The 23,015-nt window shown below is 41.8% G+C and overlaps 1 protein-coding gene across 3 annotated transcripts in view; it reads left to right on the top strand.

The window, feature by feature from the left end:
- Positions 1–11,942: 11,942 nt before the first annotated feature.
- The window catches only part of rer1 (retention in endoplasmic reticulum sorting receptor 1), a 49,840-nt gene continuing 38,767 nt past the window's right edge, over positions 11,943–23,015 (top strand). For 2 of the 3 annotated variants that reach the window (XM_060931471.1, XM_060931468.1), the window contains exon 1: positions 11,943–12,050. The gene's annotated coding sequence lies outside the window, so the exon portion shown is untranslated. The remainder of the gene's footprint in view (positions 12,051–23,015) is intronic. The other variant, XM_060931470.1, reaches the window with a different exon arrangement.

Raw genomic sequence — 23,015 nt, 5'->3', positions numbered from 1 at the left:
CACACAATGTGTCTACCTAAACGATAGGATTTACACTTTTTGAATGACAAGCCTCAAACTGAGAGGAGGGCAGCCGACAGGCCTCACCTTAGCCACCCACTTCATTAGGAACACTTCTCTTCGTACATACAACCTACAAACACTCTTCTTAGAGTTTAGAGTTTATTTTATTTTTAAAAGGGACAGTGCACAAATTAAACATTATCCTTGTGGTAAGGACAGATGTCTGTCCCAGGTTATAGCAGTACATGCTAATTTCCGCCTGTAGTCACTTTGTTCATACTCTTGAATAGCTCTTCTTCATGACGGCTGCTGTCTCAAGCACACACACAATCATTGCATTGAAACGTCATTGCGGGTCACACATTCACGGCCAGCAAACATGCGTGACCGAATTGCTTCGCGCACTGCATCCTCTCACAATTTCCCCCGGGGAATTGTCCGGTCTAGTGTTATATTTGTTACTCATCCTACGCAAATTTCGATTTCGATTAACTCAATAACCGTACGTCGCACACAGACAAACAATATATCAAAACGTGCGGCTCGATCGGACTCGCTATGCTATTACTTTTCTCTGCAGAATACGATTTTTTCGCGACATAGTCGCGAAAAAATCGTCCAAAAAAACCCCATTCATTTCTATGGAATTAATTGAAAAAAAAGCACTTTTTCAACGTTTTTCAAACATCCGCTGCTCTGGCATGCTTTCACCTAGAGACGTGATTCAAACTCTAAAACGTAGGAAAACTTCTCCTCTGTGGATCTGGCCTTCAACTTTTCTGCTAGGTTCTACACTTTCGGATCAGTCCCGGCTCAAACGCCATGTTGGTTCCGGGAGAAAATCCGGCTTTTTATGGGTGTCTATTGCGTTACACACCATTGGACCTCGTTATGCTCAGAGTGGAGAGAGGTTAAAAAAAAAGGTCAAACTTTCTCGCTTAAACTCTGTTTTCAGCCACAAATTTCACTCTACAGACATGATTTTCTCAAAAGTAGTAGGAAAACTTGTCCTGATTCACACAATGTGTCTACCTAAACGATAGGATTTACGGTTTTTGAATGACAAGCGTCAAACTGAGGACAGGGCAGCTGACAGGCTTCATTGAAACCCATTGTAAACGTGAGAGAAAAGTCACTTGTTTTTAAATCGCTCTGGTGTCGTTATTTTTAAGAGTACAAACAAAAAAATACATAATTTTATTCAGGAGACCCTTCTAGCGCTCACTGTGAAAGAATTTTCTGAATAGCTGCTTCCGTTGTCGAGTTATTTGTCATTGTTTGAGGTCTGGTCCGTAGTAAAACACAGCACAAAATTCAAGACCTTGTGTGTGTTAGCTCATTGACATGCATTATAAACGGGATAGAAAAGTCACTCGTATTTAAATCGCTCTAGTGTCGTTATTTTTAAGAGTACAAACAAAAAAATACATCATTTTATTCAGGAGACCCTTCTAGCGCTCACTGTGAAAGAATTTTGTGAATAGCTGCTTCCGTTGTCGAGTTATTTGTCATTGTTCGAGGCCTGGTCCTTCATAAAAAAACAGTAGAAAACTCCAGCCCTTGTGTGTCAGCCTCACCTTAGCTGCCCACTTTATTAGGAACACTTCTGTTCGTACATACAAACTACAAACACTCTTCTTAGAGTTTAGAGTTTATTTTATTTTTAAAAGGGACAGTGCACAAATTAAACATTATCCTTGTGTTAAGGACAGATGTCTGTCCCAGGTTATTGCACTACATGCTAATTTCCGCCTGTAGTCACTTTGGTCATACTCTTGAATAGGTCTTCTTCATGATGGCTGCTGTCTCGAGCACACACACGATCATTGCATTGAAACATCATTGCGGGTCACACATTCACGGCCAGCGAACATGCGTGAGCGAATTGCTTCGCGCACTGCATCCTCTCACAATTTCCCCCGGGGAATTGTCCGGTCTAGTGTTATATTTGTTACTCTTCCTACACAAATTTTGATTTCGAGTAACACAATAACCGTACGTCGCACACAGACAAACAATGTATGAAAACGTGCGGCTCGATCGGACTCGCTATGCTATTACTTTTCACTATAGAATACGATTTTTTCGCGACGTAGTCGCGAAAAAATCGTCCAAAAAAACCCCATTCATTTCTATGGAATTAATTGAAAAAAAAGCACTTTTTCAACGTTTTTCAAACATCCGCTGCTCTGGCATGCTTTCACCTAGAGACGTGATTCAAACTCTAAAACGTAGGAAAACTTCTCCTCTGTGGATCTGGCATTCAACTTTTCTGCTACGTTCTACACTTTCGGATCAGTCCCGGCTCAAACGCCATGTTGGTTCCGGGAGAAAATCCGGCTTTTGAATGGGTGTCTATTGCGTTACACACCAGTGGACCTCATTAAGCTCAGAGTGGACAGAGGTTAAAAAAAAGGTCAAACTTTCTCGCTTAAACTGTGTTTTCAGCTACAAATTTCACTCTACAGACATGATTTTCTCAAAAGTAGTAGGAAAACTTGTCCTGATTCACACAATGTGTCTACCTAAACGATAGGATTTACGGTTTTTGAATGACAAGCGTCAAACTGAGGTTAGTGCAGCTGACAGGCTTCATTGACATCCATTATAAACGTGATAGAAAAGTCACTCGTTTTTAAATCGCTCTAGTGTCGTTATTTTAAAGAGTACAAACAAAAAAATATATCATTTTATTCAGGAGACCCTTCTAGCGCTCACTGTGAAAGAATTTTGTGAATAGCTGCTTCCGTTGTCGAGTTATTTGTCATTGTTCAAGGCCTGGTCCTTCATAAAAAAAACAGTAGAAAACTCCAGCCCTTGTGTGTCTTAGCCTCACCTTAGCCGCCCACTTTATTAGGAACACTTCTGTTCGTACATACAAACTACAAACACTCTTCTTAGAGTTTAGAGTTTATTTTATTTTTAAAAGGGACAGCGCACAAATTAAACATTATCCTTGTGGTAAGAACAGATGTCTGTCCCAGGTTATAGCAGTACATGCTAATTTCCGCCTGTAGTCACTTTGTTCATGCTCTTGAATAGGTCTCCTTCATGACGGCTGCTGTCTCAAGCACACACACAATCATTGCATTGAAACATCATTGCGGGTCACACATTCACGGCCGGCAAACATGCATGACCGAATTGCTTCGCGCACTGCATCCTCTCACAATTTCCCCCGGGGAATTGTCCGGTCTAGTTATTATTATTATTATTATTCAACTTTCTTCTCCTATGGGAAGTCAATGGCAGCCCATAGAACCACACATAGGAAAATGCTCAAATTTGGCACACACATTGGAGACAGTCTCAGCATTCCCCACAACAATTTTTAGGTCCCCAGCCCCAACCCTCTAGCGCCACCAGCAGGTCAAAGTTGCAGGTACATTTCTGCTTGTAACTTTTGAACCGTTGGTCCGATTTTCAAAAACTTGGTATCCCTGGAATCCTTGGGTCAAGACGAATCCAAAGCACCCCATGACGTCATTTTCCGCCCATATAGTTTTCCCGCCATTTTGAATTTTGTGAAAATCACTTAAAACGCTTCTCCTCCCTCAATTTTGGACCAATTTCTCCCAAACTTGGTAGATGGCAACTTTGGACTAAGCTGCACAAGAAACTTACCCGGTTTTTAGAATTTCATAAGCGTTTGGCCGTGGCAGCCAATCAAAATTGGCGGCGCAGACGCCAAACAGGAAGTGTGCTCATATTTCGGCCGCCCTTTGGCGTATCTTAACGAAACTTGGTGAGATTATGTCCCACCCCTGCTTGAAGGAAGACAAAAAAATTGGAACAAATTGGCTGCTAGGGGGCGCTATAAATAGGAAAAATGACTTTTGGCTCATATCTCATGAAGCGTTTGGGCTAGAAACAAAATTCCACTATGGCAGGAATCTCTGGCTCAAAACGAATCCATCGCACCCTATGACGTCACTTTCTGCCTTGGGGATTTTCCGCCATTTTGAATTTTGTTAAAATCAAAGAAATTCTATGGCAACGCATAGAACCGTCTGATTAGAGGTTTTTAAACTTGGCACACTGATTCTAGGCTGCCTCAAGGATCTTGTAACCAAATTTCAACTCAGCACCTCAAACACTCTAGCGCCACCAACAGGTCAAAGTCGCGGGTACATTTCTGCTTGTTACTTTTGAACCATATGTCTGATCATCAAAATCTTAGTAGTGCTGGAATGCTTGGGTCAAAAGGAATCCAACGCACCCTGTCTCGTCATATTCCACCCAGGAGATTTTCCGCCATTTTGAATTATGTGAAAATCAATTAAAATGCTTCTCCTCCCTCAATTTTTGACCATTTTCTCCCAAACTTGGTACATGCCAACTGGGGACGAAGCTGCACAAGAAACATACCCGGTTTTTAGAATTTCCTAAGCGTTTGGCCGTGGCAGCCAATCAAAATTGGCTGGCAGATGCAAAACAGGAAGTGTGCTCATTTCTCGGCCAACCTTTGGCGTATCTTAACAAAACTTGGTGGCTTTATGCAACACCCCTCCCCAAAGGGCAGCAAAAAATTTGGAACAAATTGGCTGCTAGGGGGCGCTATAACTAGGAAAAATGTCTTTTGGCTCATATCTCATGATGCGCTTTGGCTAGAAACAAAATTCCACTATGTCAGGAATCCTTGGGTCAAGACGAATCCATTGCACCATATGACGTCATATTCTGACTTGAGGATTTTCCGCCATTTTGAATTTTGTTAAAATCAATGAAATTCTATGGCAACGCATAGAACCGTCTGACTAGAGGCTTTTAAACTTGGCACACTGATTCTAGGCTGCCTCAAGGATCTTCTCACCAAATTTCAACTCAGCACCTCAAACTCTCTAGCGCCACCAACAGGTCAAAGTCGCGGGTACATTTCTGCTTGTTACTTTTGAACCATACGTCTGATCATCAAAATCTTAGTAGTGCTGGAATGCTTGGTTCAAAAGGAATCCAACGCACCCTGTCTCGTCATATTCCACCCAGGAGATTTTCCGCCATTTTGAATTATGTGAAAATCAATTAAAATGCTTCTCCTCCCTCAATTTTTGACCAATTTCTCCCAACCTTGGTACATGGCAACTGGGGACGAAGCTGCACAAGAAACATACCCGGTTTTTAGAATTTCCTAAGCGTTTGGCCGTGGCCGCCAATCAAAATTGGCTGGCAGATGCAAAACAGGAAGTGTGCTCATTTCTCGGCCAACCTTTGGCGTATCTTAACAAAACTTGGTGGCTTTATGCAACACCCCTCCCCAAAGGGCAGCAAAAAAATTGGAACAAATTGGCTGCTAGGGGGCGCTATAACTAGGACAAATGACTTTTGGCTCATATCTCATGATCCGTTTGGGGTAGAAACAAAATTCCACTACCTCTGGAATCCTTGGGTCAAGACGAATCTATCCCACCCTATGACGTCATATTCTGCCTTGAGGATTTTCCGCCATTTTGAATTTTGTTAAAATCAATGAAATTCTATGGCAACCCATAGAACTGTCTGACTAGAGGTTTTCAAATTTGGCACACTGATTCTAGGCTGCCTCAAGGTTCTTGTCAGCAAATTTCAACTCATCATCTCAAACTCTCTAGCGCCACCAACAGGTCAAAGTTGCAGGTACATTTCTGCTTGTTACTTTTGAAGCGTACTTCTGATCGTCAAAATCTAAGTATCTCTGGTATCGTTGGGTCAACACGAATCCAACGCACCCTATGGCGTCATATTCCGCCTGGTATATTTTCCGCCACTTTGAATTTTGTGAAAATCAATTAAAATGCTTCTCCTCCCTCAATTTTTGACCAATTCCTTCCAAGATTGGTACATGGCAACTTTGGACTAAGCTGCACATAAAACTTACCCGGTTTTTCGAATTTCATAAGCGTTTGGCCGTGGCGGCCAATCAAATTTGGCCGTGCAGATGTGAAACAGGAAGTGTGCTCATATCTCGGCAGCCCTTTGACCTTTCTTAACCAAACTTGGTGGAATTATGCCCCACCCCTCCAAAAGGTCCCATACCACATTTGGTGCACATTGGCCATTAGGGGGCGCTATAACTTTCCAAAATGTATTTAGGATCATATATCATTGAGCTCATATCTCAGCAGTCTTTTAGCACACACACACACACACACACACCTAGTACACTTGAAGTAATTTCAGCCATCACAGTCAATCGAATTTGACGGTGAAGCCGTGCATGCCTCTACCCATCTGGTTGGAGGTACATTTCTGCTTGTAAACACTTCCTGTGCGTGCCTCTGACCGACTGCCTGGTCAGTTCTTTCTGTTGCCATGGCAACTTAGGCTGGGTCACACTGCTTGGCCCCGCATTGCTGCTTGCAGCTATATTTATTATTATCATTATTATTCATCTTTCTTCTCCTATGGGAAGTCAATGGCAGCCCATAGAGCCACACATAGGAAAATGCTCAAATTTGGCACACACATTTGAGACAGTCTCAGCATTCCCCATAACAATTTTTAGGTCCCGACCCCCAACCCTCTAGCGCCACCAGCAGGTCAAAGTTGCAGGTACATTTCTGCTTGTAACTTTTGAACCGTTGGTCCGATTTTCAAAAACTTGGTATCCCTGGAATCCTTGGGTCAAGACGAATCCAAAGCACCCCATGACGTCATTTTCCGCCCATATAGTTTTCCCGCCATTTTGAATTTTGTGAAAATCACTTAAAATGCTTCTCCTCCCTCAATTTTTGACAAATTTCTCCCAAACTTGGTAGATGGCAACTGGGGACTAAGGTGCACAAGAAACTTACCCGGATTTTAGAATTTCATAAGCGTTTGGCCGTGGCAGCCAATCAAATTTGGCTGCGCAGACGCCAAACAGGAAGTGTGCTCATATTTCGGCCGCCCTTTGGCGTATCTTAACGAAACTTGGTGAGATTATGCCCCACCCCTGCATGAAGGAACACAAAAAAATTGGAACAAATTGGCTGCTAGGGGGCGCTATAACTAGGAAAAATGACTTTTGGCTCATATCTCATGATGCGTTTGGGGTAGAAACAAAATTCCACTATCTCTGGAATCCTTGGGTCAAGACGAATCTATCGCACCCTATGACGTCATATTCTGCCTTGAGGATTTTCCGCCATTTTGAATTTTGTTAAAATCAATGAAATTCTATGGCAACCCATAGAACTGTCTGAGTAGAGGTTTTCAAATTTGGCACACTGATTCTAGGCTGCCTCAAGGTTCTTGTCAGCAAATTTCAACTCATCATCTCAAACTGTCTAGCGCCACCAATAGGTCAAAGTTGCAGGTACATTTCTGCTTGTTACTTTTGAACTGTACTTCTGATCGTCAAAATCTAAGTATCTATGGGATCCTTGGGTCAACACGAATCCAACGCACCCTATGGCATCATATTCCGCCTGGTATATTTTCCGCCATTTTGAATTTTGTGAAAATCAATTAAAATGCTTCTCCTCCCTCAATCTTTGACCAATTCCTTCCAAGCTTGGTACATGGCAACTTTGGACTAAGCTGCACATAAAACTTACCCGGTTTTTCGAATTTCATAAGCGTTTGGCCGTGGCGGCCAATCAAATTTGGCCGTGCAGATGTGAAACAGGAAGTGTGGTCATATCTTGGCAGCCATTTGACCTTTCTTAACCAAACTTGGTGGGATTATGCCCCACCCCTCCAAAAGGTCCCATACCACATTTGGTGCACATTGGCCATTAGGGGGCGCTATAACTTTCCAAAATGTATTTAGGATCATATATCATTGAGCTCATATCTCAGCAGTCTCTTAGCACACACACACACCTAGTAAACTTGAAGTAATTTCAGGCATCACAGTCAATCGATTTTGATGGTGACGCCGTGCATGCCTCTACCCATCTGGTTGGAGGTACATTTCTGCTTGTAAACACTTCCTGTGCGTGCCTCTGATCGTCTGCCTGGTCAGTTCTTTCTGTTGCCATGGCAACTTAGGCTGGGTCACGCTGCTTGGCCCTGCATTGCTGCTTGCAGCTATATTTAACTCAATCAGTTTGCTCTGATCAGTGGTCGAAGTGGTTGAAATCAGTGCAAGCTAATTGGTGGCTCATTGGTTAAGTCTTTCAGTTACAGATTAGAATGTTATGTGTTTGAATCCCAGCAACACCAAACTGCCATGGTTGTATCCTGTTCATAAATTCAGCTCAGTTGTATTCTCTGTATAGCTCATGTTTACAGCCTTTAATTTTCTGTAAAGCCGCTTTGCTGAAACAATGTCTGTTGTTTAAAGCGTTATACAAATAAACTTGACTTGACTTAGTAGTCATTAGTCTATGAAATGAAGGAACTTGAATAAATTAAGCATTATATTCATAGAGTATGAGACCATAGGGTATCACTGTTGTGATTTATAATATGGTAATATAATGTGGTGTAATATGGTAATGGCATGACTTCATTCTGGAAGCTCATAAACACATAGCGAGGAATGCTGGATCTGTAAGGACAAGCCTTGTAACGGATAAGGGCAGTGAAAGTCACTTAGTCTTACCTGGATACTGAGAATGTTCACCGTTAACCCAGTGTAGTAACAAACGGATTCTGACATGGAGCCAACTCACAACATCTCACCAACACTCTGCACTTGAGTACACAAGGCTACTGATTATTGACTACTGATGTATAAAACTGCTACGTTTGAAACACTATACAATGAACGTATGAGTGGATAATTAATTTATTTGCCCCCTTCCCCTCAAGGGTTTGAACGCACCCCCTATTGGCAGCATGAATGAATTAAGTCATTGACTTCGGTAAACTAAAAATGATTTGATTCCTTTACTAGTTCATTCCATAAATGTAGTAAGTCTCTTAAAAAAAACTTAATTCATTACCACTGTTTTGTATTACAATTAATCAAACGTCAGCAGCCTTTATAGGAGCTATGATGAGAATAGGTTTAAACAAGACAAAACAAACAAGAATTACTCAAAGTCTTTGAAAACTAAGGTGGCACTAACTCCTCTGTATTTACCCCTCAGGATCTTGGAGCTCTTAAGATCCCAGAACAGTTCTGTTTGGCCATCTGGAGAGGCCTCCAGGACATGAAGCAGGGCCACGATTATGGCCAGCAGCTTATTCGTTCCAGCAGTAACATGGCCACTATGGCTATCGGGCCTGGAGGTGAACTACAGCGGCAGCGTGTTATGGAGGCTGTGCACTTTCACGTGCGACACACCATCACCATCCCCAACCGCGGCACCACAGCCGGAGCAGACGAGTGGCCTGACTTCGGCTTCGACGTGCCCGACTGCAAGACTCGAAAACACCCCATTAAGGAAGAGTTCACTGAGAGCGACATGCGTTGAGATGTCTCACTAAGTCTCTCACAGCGACCTTATCATGAAGTAGTGAGTCTGGGCTTTAAAGTAGCTATGACTGCAGATTTTCATTCACCCAGGAGAACACCTGATGATCTTATCAACCTTATGAATACACTTCAGGCAGGCACTATGCAACTATCTTTGGAAAATACAAACTGTGGACTCAAATAAATGTATCTGGGAGAAGAAAAACTATGCAGGTTCTATATGGAAGAGCATGTTTATAATGTTTGTTATGTAGAATGCCCACTGTAGTAATATTTATTACATGTAGATATGACAGAAAACATTATATCAGGAACAGCAATGTGGCTTAGAGCCTCACCCATCACTAGCATACTCTGATAAATTCTTCTGTTTGGCAGATTCCACAGGTATTAACTTTTCAGTTTGGTTTAACTGAAACAGAAGTGGACAAAGTACCCAACTTCATTACTTAAGCCAAAGTACAGATCCCACTGGTTAAATGTTACTCCGATACAAGTGAAAGTTGTCCAGTCAAATTTTTTTACTTAAGTTAAAGTACTGAAGTACTTGCTTTTAAAAATACTTAAGTATTAAGTATTAAAAGTAAATTTTCTGTCAACGCATTGTTGTATTATTGCCACAATGTTTACAAAACCGAATGCCTCTGAAGCAACCTACTGGATTCACTGACTCGCTTGTAGAACCTGTAGAATAAATACCTTTAAACACAGATTTCTACATTCTGTTTATTTGGCAAAATTATGCTAAAGCATATTTCTGAAAGGATTTCAGATAAGTTAACGTTATTCATGTTAGTGTAACTCCATTTTTACATGCTAACTAACAGCGTCCAAGTTAACTAGCTATGTGTTAACATTAGCCATGGACAAAGCGATGGCAACTTGGCAGGCAAATCCATAGAAAGTCATTTGACTAACCAGACTGCATAGCTATTGCAATGTTATCACTAGCTCTAAAAGCACAGACAACTTCACTACAAGCTTTCTCTTGGAATAAAACATTTATGTAGATAAATATGCTTTCGCAGGTTGGATGGCGAATTTTTGTAGGCTGTGATGTGGTTCGTTTTAGGCAAACAATTAAAATGAAACGAATCTTTATTCCTTTCAGAAAACTGAAACATGGGTTCATGGGCCATGGGTGAGTGCATTCCTCAGAAGAACCGCCTCACTCCATTCTGCCACCAACTGATCAAGTTCAAATAATGCTACTGAGAAATCACTGAACTTGATTTTATACAGTCTATGGACATGACGTGACCCTAGTGATTACTGACAGGCTGTCTCGGTGTCACATGCGGGGAAAAAAATCACGTTTCAGAAAAAAAAAACATCCACTTTCAAAGCTGCTTCATAGTATTGAGGACCTTGATCGAAATGTAGTGGAGTGAAAAGTACGATATTTGTCTTTCAAATGTAGTGACGTTAAAGTCATAAGTTTCCAAAAAAATAATACTCGAGTAAAGTACAGATACTCAAAAAGTGTACTTAAGTACAATACTCAAGTAAATGTACTTCGTTACGATCCACCTCTGAACTGAAATAAGTAGTTGTTCAAACTAACAACTAACCAGTACCATCTAGTACGTTTGCTACATTGCAATAAAAAAAAGAAGAAGCTTTTTCTTGGGTGGCATGGTGGTGTAGTGGTTAGCGCTGTTGCCTCACAGCAAGAAGGTCTGGGTTTGAGCCCCGTGGCCGGCAAGGGCCTTTCTGTGCGGAGTTTGCATGTTCTCCCCGTGTCCGCGTGGGTTTCCTCCGGGTGCTCCGGTTTCCCCCACAGTCCAAAGACATGCAGGTTAGGTTAAGTGGTGACTCTAAATTGACCGTGAGTGTGAATGGTTGTCTGTGTCTATGTGTCAGCTCTGTGATGACCTGGCGACTTGTCCAGGGTGTACCCCGCCTTTCGCCCATAGTCAGCTGGGATAGGCTCCAGCTTGCCTGTGACCCTGTAGAACAGGATAAAGCGGCTAGAGATAATGAGATGAGATGAGCTTTTTCTTGCACACCTTATGATCCCTGGTTATTGTCTGTGTGGAGATCCTGTATATATTCTTCCTGCGTATGTGTGGGTTTCCTCTGGGTTCTTTGGTTTCCTCCGACCCAGTGAAAACTCACTGATATGGGGAGAAGATGCGAAACGTCACACTTGAGTTGACTAAAGTGTGAGGTTGAAGTAACCTCAACTCAAAAGCAAACCAGGGACCATGGAGCTGTGAGCCATCCACGCGACTTTCCGCAAACTATTTTCCAACTCAGTTATTCAGAGTGATATCACACATACCTGTGTGGGATTTTGGTGGGCAGCCTATAGGGAGCCATGTCTGTGTGGAGATTCTGTATATATTCTTCCTACGCATGTGTGGGTTTCCTTCTTTGGTTTCCTCCGACCCACTGAAAACTCACTGATATGGGGTTTAGGCAAAACACACACAAAATCCTGTGTGGGTCCAGGACGTTCAGCCTACATCCTGGACCTACACAGGATTTTGTGTGTGTTTTGCCCAAGCCTACACTGCTTACAGTCCGCCTCATAGGAAAGCATGGGCAGGGGCAAGGTAGGTCGATTGATTAAACAGGCTCAAGGGTGCTCTGTGATCCATTAGTTCAGTCTGGAATGAGATTTGCCTTTACGGAAGTACTGACGTGTTCACAGCGGTGCAGCGCGAGCGGCGGACAGGCGGCTGAGAGTGATACAGCGGAGGCACCCGGTTAGAAAAAGGTACTTTATTTATTCTGATTTTATTCCATATTCGGGTAAATAATGCAGTGTGGCTTGTGTTTCCCTTGCTACTATAATCCGGATTATTCCTGATTTAAATAGAGAGTGTACTGGACTATGCTAGGTTTTGAACTAGCTCTCATAGCGATTTTCCCCGGAAGTGAGTTGTCCGGTTTTTATTGGCGTTGCTGGTCATTGTAGTCCTTATTAGAATACACTGTGACGACATTTTATGACTAAATTATTAAATGTGATTTGATTTTCTGAATAGACAATGCCATTTTGTCTGTGATGCTGTAGAAAGTCGAATATAGTCCGGTTGTGAAGTCTCAGAGGCCGTTTTAAAAAAACCTAACTGTCCAAGAGACTACAAATCCCAGTATGGTTTGTGAGCCAAACAAAAGACATCGTTTAGCTGGCTAGTTCTAATTAAGGAGCAAACACACAGGAGAATTTGTTTTATTGAGCTAACTGGTTTAATTTGACGTTTTTAAATGAATACATGATTATCTTTCTACATTATATGCTAATATCATTAAAATGAAGAGGACCCGACAGTCTGTGTTGTCCCACAGCTCGCTGGAGTGAAGTTTTGAGCTAATGTTAACACTAAAGGAGCTCGACGCAGCCGGTTTTGTCTCAAATGTCCTCAGTTCGGTTGATTTTTAAGTTTAAGAAATATACACAGCATGACTAAAATCAAGTTTCAGACCAAACCAGTGACCCAGTATTAACGAGTAGTTGTTTAAATTTGGATTCCCTATGAACACGAACACCAAGCGTTAGCTAGCTGAGCTAGCAGGTTCTACTTTATACAGAGCTAGCTTGCATAGTTATTATTTTAGCTGCGTCAACACAACGCGTTATTGATTATTGAAGGTCGTGATTTTAGACCCTTAGGTTCTTTATCACTGGAATGGGGATTCACTGTACTGTTGCTAAAGTCTAAACATTATTCTTCTGGCTTTCTGTTTGCACAGTGAATATTTTTTTTTTTTTTGCTTTCATTTTTTAGTCCACACAGAACAGGTCGCTGTGAGGGTCCTGGTTAAAGCAAAGTCTGATTCAGGGCTGAGCAGCATGTTTAACTTTGTTCTACCATTTAACATGATCTATTTGCCGTGGAAAACAGTCAGGTCATGATAAAAAACAAACAAACCCTAAAAGGTTTAAAGGAATCCAGGTGATAATACAGAAGGAGGGGTATTATACAGGGCTCAAACCACTTGTCCTGTCGGGCAAGTTGAAAGGAAATTTACTTGTCCGAATGTGAAGTTGACTTGTCCAAAGAAAAAAATTGGACTCCATCAATCATTAATTTATTTATGAGAAATTGAAAACCAGAAAACTAAAATTACACTACCGTTCAAAAGTTCGGGGTTGCTTTGAAATGTCCTTATTTTTGAAAGAAAAGCACTGTTCTTTTCAATGAAGATCACTTTAAACTAATCAGAAATCCACTCTATCCATTGCTAATGTGGTAAATGACTATTCTAGCTGCAAATGTCTGGTTTTTGGTGCAATATCTACATAGATGTATTGAGGTTTTTCACCTGACGTCACAGGGTCACGTGACGCCCCGGTGTCCGCCATTTTGAAGGTCAAGCTAGCTAATGTCAACAACAGTAGCTAGTATGTTACTGTAGCAATGTTTACGTTCAGTCATTTGGATGACTGTTAAAACCTTTCAGTCTCAAGTTTTTCCTTTACTGTATGTACTAGTTTACTGTAATTATGATCCGGCAGCTATTTACACTGGATCCGGTGTAAATAGCTGCCGGAGCCGACGTCCCAGCCTGCCCGAGCGCGCTAGCTCCGGCAAGCTCGGACGTCGGCTCCGGCAGCTATTTACACTGGATCCGGTGTAAATAGCTGCCGGATCATAATTACAGTAAACTAGTAAATCCAGTAAAGGAAAAACTTGAGACTGAAAGGTTTTAACAGTCATCCAAATGACTGAACGTAAACATTGCTACAGTAACATACTAGCTACTGTTGTTGACATTAGCTAGTGCTAACAGCTAGCTGCTAGTACACTGCTACAACACAGACACCGACCCTAATAATACAGTTCTTGGTCATTGCCTGGTAACAGCAAATTTATAACGGGCCATGTCTCAACAGACTAAGAAGTTATTTCAATGACATTTAATAACATTTTGTTTATCCTGAGGACCGAAAGTAAATGAAAATGTGAACAAACCTTAGCTGTAATAAGATGGCGACCACCGGCTCCAGGGACGACCCGCTGATGTAGGCATGTTACCCAGCCTGACACAAAATATTTGTAGGCATCCAAACTCTTATACGCTTTCAGATCAATACCTGTGTATGGCGATGGGTTTTTAACGACATAGGTATACAGATCATGTGGGCCGAAGTCAGGTAAAGACGAGGGCTTCGTGTACTTCCATACGTCAGTGAACAATCCTGGTGGAAGCAGGTAAACATCGTTCTCTAAGCCTGCTAACCTCAATTTTTGCAAATACCTCTCCCTCTGCTCGCCCTGTAAATGCCCTACGTCGCTGGATAGTGAAGGTGTTTTCTGCATCTCGCTCCTTTTTCTTTTATGTTTTTCGTTTGTCGCCTTCCTCGCATTCAAACTGATTCGAGCCGTGACGTCCAAAATGGCAGCATCACATGACTTGGTCACGTGGGTGAAAAACCTCAATAGAGGCCCATTTCCAGCAACTATCACTCCAGTGTTCTAATTAGGGATGGCGAAAACTAAAAAAAATCTTGACCGACCACCGAGCCTCATTAGCCGGTTAAAGTCGGTTAACCTATGAGTTTAAACAGGGATGCAAACGGCGCGCCTTTTGGCGGATGGCGCCTTTTGGTAGATGCCGCCTTTTTCACGGCTGAATTGTGCAGATCCGTTTTTTTTTTTTTTGGGGGGGGGCGTTGGAGTGTCTGAATAATTTCATCAGAGTAAATTCTGTATTCAGGGTGGTGTTGCAATTATATCCAATCACCGCAACTTTCCCACAAATTTGACCAATCGTTGGTGACGTCGACAAACTACCTTCCGCCTTACTTCCGTGTTTCCGTTCAAGAGAAGCGGCATGCGCGAGTCAGTGTTTATGTAGGCTTAAATTCTGTTACTGAAAGTGTGTTATGTTTACAGTGAAGGACTGTGTGCACTTTACATTATTTTTTACTTAATACAAGAAATTAATGGATGCCAACATTTTTGCCAAAATGGTATTTTATTTTCCATTGTTTAGGCAGCTTCAGCATCATACTGTGAGATTCTGTTCAAATTGTTTTTTTTTTCTTCTATGAAGCCTGAGCCATTTATTTTATTAGTTTATAATTATTGTTTAATTTAGTCTTCAGGAGAGACTGCCTGCACATAGTACTAGTATTAATAGTTTTTTTTCTTACATGAAAGCTGAGGCATTTATATTATATTTTAAGGTAACTTCATGTTGTGCTGTGAGGTTCTCTGCACTTTAACTTTTGAACCAACAGGTGCATTTGGATAAGTAAAGCCTATTTTTCTGCGTTTTGTAGTCCTGGTAATCTTTTTTATATTGGTAAAGATGTTTATAGGACCATTTCTCAGTGTCTTTGTTTTTTTAATCAATAGTTTTTCAGTAATAACTTATTTAACATATCACTCAATTTTAATCACAAAAAGAGAAAATCGCAAGAATTTCTCGCAACTTTCACTTCCTCCCGCAATGTAATCGCAACAAAAACCTAAAAAACACCACAACTTTCATCGCAATCATTAAATACCATACAGGAGCCACAATGAATAATTAGACAACAATTAATCAGTGGAGGATATATATTCAAAGTTAATAATTTAAAAATGAAAATATACTGTATAATTGTAATTTTCTGGTTTTCAATTTTTCATAAATAAATTAATTATTGATGGAGTCCAATTTTTTTCTGCAGTGAATAGATTGTGTTAAAGTAATTCTGGTGAAATTAGTTTATTACAAATATAGTTTTTTTTTTTCCTCAAATTTTTCTTCGGACAAGTCAACTTCACATTCGGACAAGTAAATTTCCTTTCAACTTGCCTGACAGGACAAGTGGTTTCAAAAGTTAATGTAGAGCCCTGTTGTGTACCTGACTTTTGCACTCGTTGGACATCACACTGGATAAGAGAGTCTGCTAAATGCCATGTAATGTAATGCTTTGGTTGGTTGTTAGCTGTTTATGACCAGCTGGGCCAATTTCCTCTTGGGTGAGGGTGACAGTTTGGGTCTTGTTCCAGCAAAGTGGCTACACCTCTCAATAACTTTATGTACGTTTTGTTTGAACTGATGATTTTGGAATCTGCAGTTGTTTAGAAATGACTTCAGGGGACATTCCTGTTTTTTGTGTAAATCTACAATCATCTTCCTCAGCTCTGCACTGAGCTCCTTGGACTTTCCCATTGTACTCTGTGCATTTTTAAACACCAGCATTTTTTTCCCTTAATAAAGATGTATGCTGTAAAATTATTCTACCACAGAAAAAAGAACAGTTCAAAGAAATGATTGAAAGTCCAACACTGCCACGGCATTAATGTCCATGATGATATTCATGTCAGTGTATGTAAACTTCTGACTGTCTGTGGATGCTGTGATGCACTGTGTTCACAGATGATGATTTTCAGAAATGTTCTTTTTCAGATGTTACTTCGACACGCGCCACGAGCCTAAACATGGTTTAGTCATGAAAGTGTTCTGGAATTTCCTGAAATTCCGGGTTTTTAGATTTTCGGCCGGATTTTTTCTGCTAATGACCCGGAAATCCGGATATTTGACAAAACTCTTGAAAATCTCCTGTTTTCCGAATGGAGAAATTTATTTTTTGGATTTTTCACGTTCCTAGATGCGGTGTAATACTTTGCATCGTCCTTGCCTGGGCGCGGTCCTTAAATAGCCCAAACGTAGTTCATTGATTTAAAGACAGGTGTTCTTTGTTAAGGGCGCACGTGCCGGAGCTCGTTAGGCGCGCGTGCCAAGGCGCGCAGGACTGGCACTGTTCTGCGCAAGCGCAACACAATCACTAGAAAGCATGTTCAAGCTGCCAGTGTAGCTGCAGTCTTTTTAGTTGCGAATTACGAGTATTTTCTCGTGTTAATAATTCGCCATGTCAAACCAAGTAAAACTAACTTTCCTCCTTCTTTTGGCGTGAAGAGAGGTAAGCAATTATATAATATATATATATTTTTTCCCATCAAAGTTGCATTTTGTGGCTTCGAAGCTAAGTTTTCGTGCTGTTTCTAGAACACAACATCAAGAAAACGTGGAAGAAACAGCAATAATGGAAGAGCCGGTTTCTAAGCTGCCTAAAACTAGCAATGGTAATTATTTTTTGTTACATAATGCACTCAGGCTGCCAGTCAGTGTGTGACTGACACACACACACTACGCCCCTGATTTATATGAGAAATTTGGTTTTCATTGGTGTGTTTAAATTTACAGACAATACGAACTAATGTAAACAATTGGCTTCAACTCGCATAAATATGATTTGGAAATTTTTAGTTCACTTTAGCTTCTGCAAACGCACAACTCTGCTAAAAGATTGATAAACAAGGCTCAATGTCCCCAACATTGAAACCTGAAAGCTTTAGAAACTCTAACAGACCTTTACTTTTTAACAGGACTGGTTTGGGATTTTGCTGAGTTTACCTTCAACTGTCTGATTTTTTTTTTTTTCCAAAGTAATGAACTGCGTAGCAGGAAAATCATCACGTTTTCTAAATGCACTCCTGAAAATTATTAATTTAACTAGGGGAATTAAATTTGATATTTTTGACATGTTAATCATTAACGTACATGAAAGAAAAAGGCTTAAAAGTTATAACTTGTTTTAGTGAAAATAAGGACTAAAATGCACTAGAATGCAGGGTTTTGCGTGTTATGTTATTAAAATATTTTTGGGGGACGTTGCCTCCCCCCATTTCGGTTTTTTTTTTCCTTTGCTCCACTTTCATCTCTAATGGTTGTAGACCATGTACACCCCTTAATGTTCCCGGTAGTCCCTAATGGCAGTGGCCTCTTTCAGCAGGATAACGCGTCCTGCCACACTGCAAACCTTGTTCGAGACTGGTTTGAGGAACATGAAAGATTTTAAGGTGTTGAGTTGGCTGCTAAATTCCTCAGATCCCAAACTAATTGAGCATCTGTGGGATGTGCTGGACAAACAAGTCCAATCCATGGAGGGCCCCAGCTCGCATCGTACAGGGCTTGAAGGATCTGCTGTTAATGTCTTGGTGCCAGAGCACCACAGCACACCTTCAGAGGTCTTGCAACGCCCAGGCCTTGATGGGTCGGAGATGTTTTGACGACACAAGTGGGAATTACACAATATTAGGCAGATGCTTTTAATGTTGTGGCTAATCGGTCTATCTGCATATCTGTTGATCGATCAATTAGTTTTTCCTTTAATCTTTTTCACCAGCTTGAAGTAAATGAATAACACTGATTTCATGAAACCATGACATTTTTAGACGGGGATATTGTACCATAATTTCAATCCGTAACTGATGTGAGTTGTACTAAGATGGTTTTATGCGATACCCTGTGTATGAGTGTAGTAAACCACTGAGAGTGTGCAAGGACTGACTTGTACTAGTACATCTGTGAATCAATATGTGCATCCCCAACAAAGGCAAAATTTGTTGGGAACATTTCACTCTAACAGACAGAATTGCTGGGTTTCACGTGACGTCACAGCCGCCTCATTAGTTATTCAAAACTTTAGCTGGTGGTCAACCAAAGCTCAGTTGACAAAGCGTTTGTACAGAGAAAGTGCGTTGCTTGCATGACAAATGCCTTACGCTTGTGGTGTTTTAGGTTGTTCGACTCGATTTTCAGGGTTCCCCGTGAGCTAAAAAAAAAAAAGGGTGAACGAGCATAGGATTTCACAAAGACGTCGAGAAAGGTGGCTTTTGAACCTCTCGCTGAAATCGAAGAGAGCCAAGTCGAAACACACTCGAGCTTGCAGTGATCACTTGGTGAAAGGTTTGTATACCCCTCTCAGCTACGTCCTTAGTGTTTTCCAAGTACTTTTCTTGCTATGTGTCGTTATTTTACGGTATCTTTAAAAATTATATTTATTTTTTTAAGTCATGAAGTGCTAAAGTCCTCAGCTGTTTCTTTGTTTCCTCCTCACTCCTCACAAAGTCCATATGTATGAAAGTCACAATAAAATTCTTTCCCAGCCGTACAGTTACAATGCACCGTGATCACTTCTCTATCTTGTTTAACTAAGATCCAGGTCTTTTAAAGGGGTTTCTGATGATCTTTGTCAATGATTTACCTGAGAGATAAGAGCCAACACAAGTAAGAATCAAGCAAACTGTTTGTTAGCACTTCGTTGTAAAGACACGAACGAAAAAAAAAACCCATACACAGGCAAAAACAATACAGGGTTCATTCGGCAGCTACTTGATAGCGAGGTCCTTTACCCAGCCACATACAAAAAGTTGTAAGCCTCCATACTCTTCCACGCTTTCATCTGTTTTGTGGTGTAGAAGGGCGTCTGCAACACCAGATAGTTCGAGATGGTGGGGAACTCGACTGAAAGGTCGTTTTCAAGATCGTATGACGAATCCTTCTTTCCCAGACTGTAGGGGTCGATTCCATTGCACACAGCAATCTTCTGAATATATCTAAAGCGAGCAGTGGCTTCAGGGTTACGAGCATACTCCAGGGTTTCCCATACATAGACCATTGTGTGGCGCAGCGCCACACAATGGATTCCTATCGCCACACAATCAGACTCGCGAGTTTGAAAAAAAAAAAAATCCGTTGTGTATCGTTCCGTTCATTCATAGTGCTCTTTCTTCTCGTTCACGCGCGCGTGCACACCCCCACACACACACACACACACACAGAGAGAGAGAGAGAGAGGCGTGTCCACAGGCCTGCCGTTGCGCATATAGACCCTTTTCAGTCACGTGATCTTCGTAAACGCGACCACCATTTTGGACATGTAGCGGACTTCGGCTCGAATCAGTTTGAATGCGAGGAAGGCGACAAACGAAAAACATAAAAGAAAATGAAGCGAGATGCAGAAAACACCTTCACTATCCAGCGACGTAGGGCATTTACAGGGCGAGCAGAGGGAGAGGTATTTGCAAAAATTGAGGTTAGCAGGCTTAGAGAACAATGTTTACCTGCTTCCACCAGGATTGTTCACTGACGTACGCTCTGGCTTGCTCCCCCTCAAATTAAGCAGCGTGCTCCGGCCGAGGTTCCGGAGCGCGCTCCGGCTTGCTCCCCCTCAAATTAAGCAGCATGCTCCGGCTGAGGTTCCGGAGCGTGCTCCGGCTTGCTCCCCCTCAAATTAAGCAGCGCGCTCCGGCTTGCTCCCGGAGTGCTCCGGCCGAGGTTCCGGGGAGTGCTCCGGCCGAGGTTCCGGGGAGTGCTCCGGCCGAGGTTCCGGGGAGTGCTCCGGCCGAGGTTCCGGGGAGTGCTCCGGCCGAGGTTCCGGGGAGTGCTCCGGCCGAGGTTCCGGGGAGTGCTCCGGCCGAGGTTCCCCTCAAATTAAGTAGCGCGCTCCGGCTTGCTCCCGGAATGCTCCGGCCGAGGTTCCGGAGCGCGCTCCGGCTTGCTCCCCCTCAAATTAAGCAGCGCGCTCCGGCTTGCTCCCCCTCAAATTAAGCAGCGCGCTCCGGCTTGCTCCCCCTCAAATTAAGCAGCGCGCTCCGGCTTGCTCCCCCTCAAATTAAGCGGTGCGCTCCGGCTTGCTCCCCCTCAAATTAAGCAGCGCGCTCCGGCTTGCTCCCCCTCAAATTAAGCAGCGCGCTCCGGCTTGCTCCCCCTCAAATTAAGCAGCGCGCTCCGGCTTGCTCCCCCTCAAATTAAGCAGCGCGCTCCGGAACCTCGGACGTTGGCTCCGGCAGCTATTTACACTGGATCCGGTGTAAATAGCTGCCGGATCATAATTACAGTAAACTAGTAAATACAGTAAAGGAAAAACTTGAGACTGAAAGGTTTTAACAGTCATCCAAATGACTGAACGTAAACATTGCTACAGTAACATACTAGCTAGTATGTTGTTGACATTAGCTAGTCAACAATAGGTACTACAGAAGAACAAAGAGGTTACAATGGGTTATTTTAACCTATTTGGTTACACACTCGCCGCCACAGAATGTTAACAGCAATGTAATGCCTTTTCTGGCTAATTTTATTCGTCTTACCTCCAACAAAGTGGTCACTACACAAGCGTTGGTATGCCGAGGGCTGCCAATCTTTCCTGTTAATGGCCGCTATCCATCTTCTCCGTCGGGATCCGATAAAATGATAACCCTTGCCTTGTTTGTTGATGGTTACTACATCCAGGTGCACAACAATATAGTGGCATGATGGAAGTCTTGCTGAAAGTAAAAACTTTCTTTGCTGCCATTCCTCAATGTTGGCTGTGGTAAACTACTGGTAGTACATGTCCAAAATGGCGGCCGCGTTTGTCGTGACGTCACGTGAAAAGGGTCCATACCCGGACTGCGAGTAGGCCTGTTAGGCTAATTAAAAATAACGCAGCCTTCCCGAGTCGCCTTCCGACCCCTTATTTTAAAAGGTAGCCTATGTCGTGCTCGTGATGAGCTTTATCATAGCCTTCTTGGCTTACAGGAAACGGACATCCCTGAGTCAGGCTATAAACCAATTTTTTTGCATACAGTAGCAGCTTGACGCGAGGAACCGGCCTTACTGCATTATCCCGTTTATCCCGCTTCAGCAATGACTTCCCTTACGATAGGGCACTTGAGTTTTTTTTCAGGAAGCCACGTAGAATTAAATGTTCTGATGGGGCATGCAGGCTTTTCACCAATTAGGGTAATGCTTTTTCATTATTGTTAGTTGCCTTGGTGTTACCTTAAATGGTTTCTTACATCCAATTATGATGTTTTATTATTTTGTTACATTATACTATTTATTTCATTTTAGTATTGGTTGTGGTAAGTGTTGAGTTCAATATTTTAAAATAAAAACCTCCAGCTTGTTTTTTGCAATTTATTCCTTGAATGTCAACTAAAGAATGATTGAAAGATTGCCACCATCGGAATCAGCTGATTTTCACGTGATCAGCCATGACCGGCCGGTCAAAATTAAAATATGACGATTTTCTGCCGATCAAAACTTGTGAATCACATAGAGATGAAAGTGGAAATACTCGTAATTCGCAACTAAAAAGACTGCAGCTACACTGGCAGCTTGAACATGCTTTCTAGTGCAATTGTGTTGCGCTTGCGCAGAACAGTGTCAGTCCTGCGTGCCTAACGAGCTCCGGCGCGCGTGCAGTTAACAACAACAAAAAAATTTCACTATATTTGGATATCCAAATATAGTGAATTTTATTTTATTTTTTTGTGCCAGATATTGGATGTGAAAAGAAATGTTTGTGGTTGTGTGAATTTCCCATTACAGGAATTAATACGTTAGCCTATTACCAAACATCTAGTTAGATTTGTACAAAGAGAGAATGGAAAAAAAGTGTCTTTTTGTTTGTTTTACAACCTTGGTTACACTTGATTCCATTGGAAATTACTCTACAAATACACATTTGACAAAGATGATAGAATGGCTATGGTATAAGTATGACTGGAAATAATTTTTGTATTTTGATACTGAATGAAGAAATGGGTTGTTCCATAAGGCATAAGTTTTCAGATTTAAATAGGCTTATGAAAGTGTGTTCCATAGCAGTAGGCAAATAATATATGAGGGGGAAGCTGTTTTTGTGCCAGATATTGGATGGGAAAAGAAAAAATGTTTGTGTGAATTTCCTATTTCAGGAATTAATATGTTAATACCAAACATGAAGAAAGGTTTTACAAAGAACAATGTCTTTTTGTTTGTTTTCAACCTTTGAGGTGTTGAAAATGTATTACTGAAAATCTGGCAGAATGTTCTATTCAAGAAAAGATAAAAAGAAAATAGTCTTCGTGTGTGCTGTGAAGTGGTTTGAAAAAATGAAATCGGAATTGGCCAAAATCAGTATCGG

The sequence above is a fragment of the Neoarius graeffei genome, chromosome 10 (assembly GCF_027579695.1).
Source record: "Neoarius graeffei isolate fNeoGra1 chromosome 10, fNeoGra1.pri, whole genome shotgun sequence".
NCBI classification, from domain to species: domain Eukaryota; kingdom Metazoa; phylum Chordata; class Actinopteri; order Siluriformes; family Ariidae; genus Neoarius; species Neoarius graeffei.
Note: the sequence above shows the minus strand (reverse complement) of the source record. Positions and strands in the feature narration are given on the sequence as shown.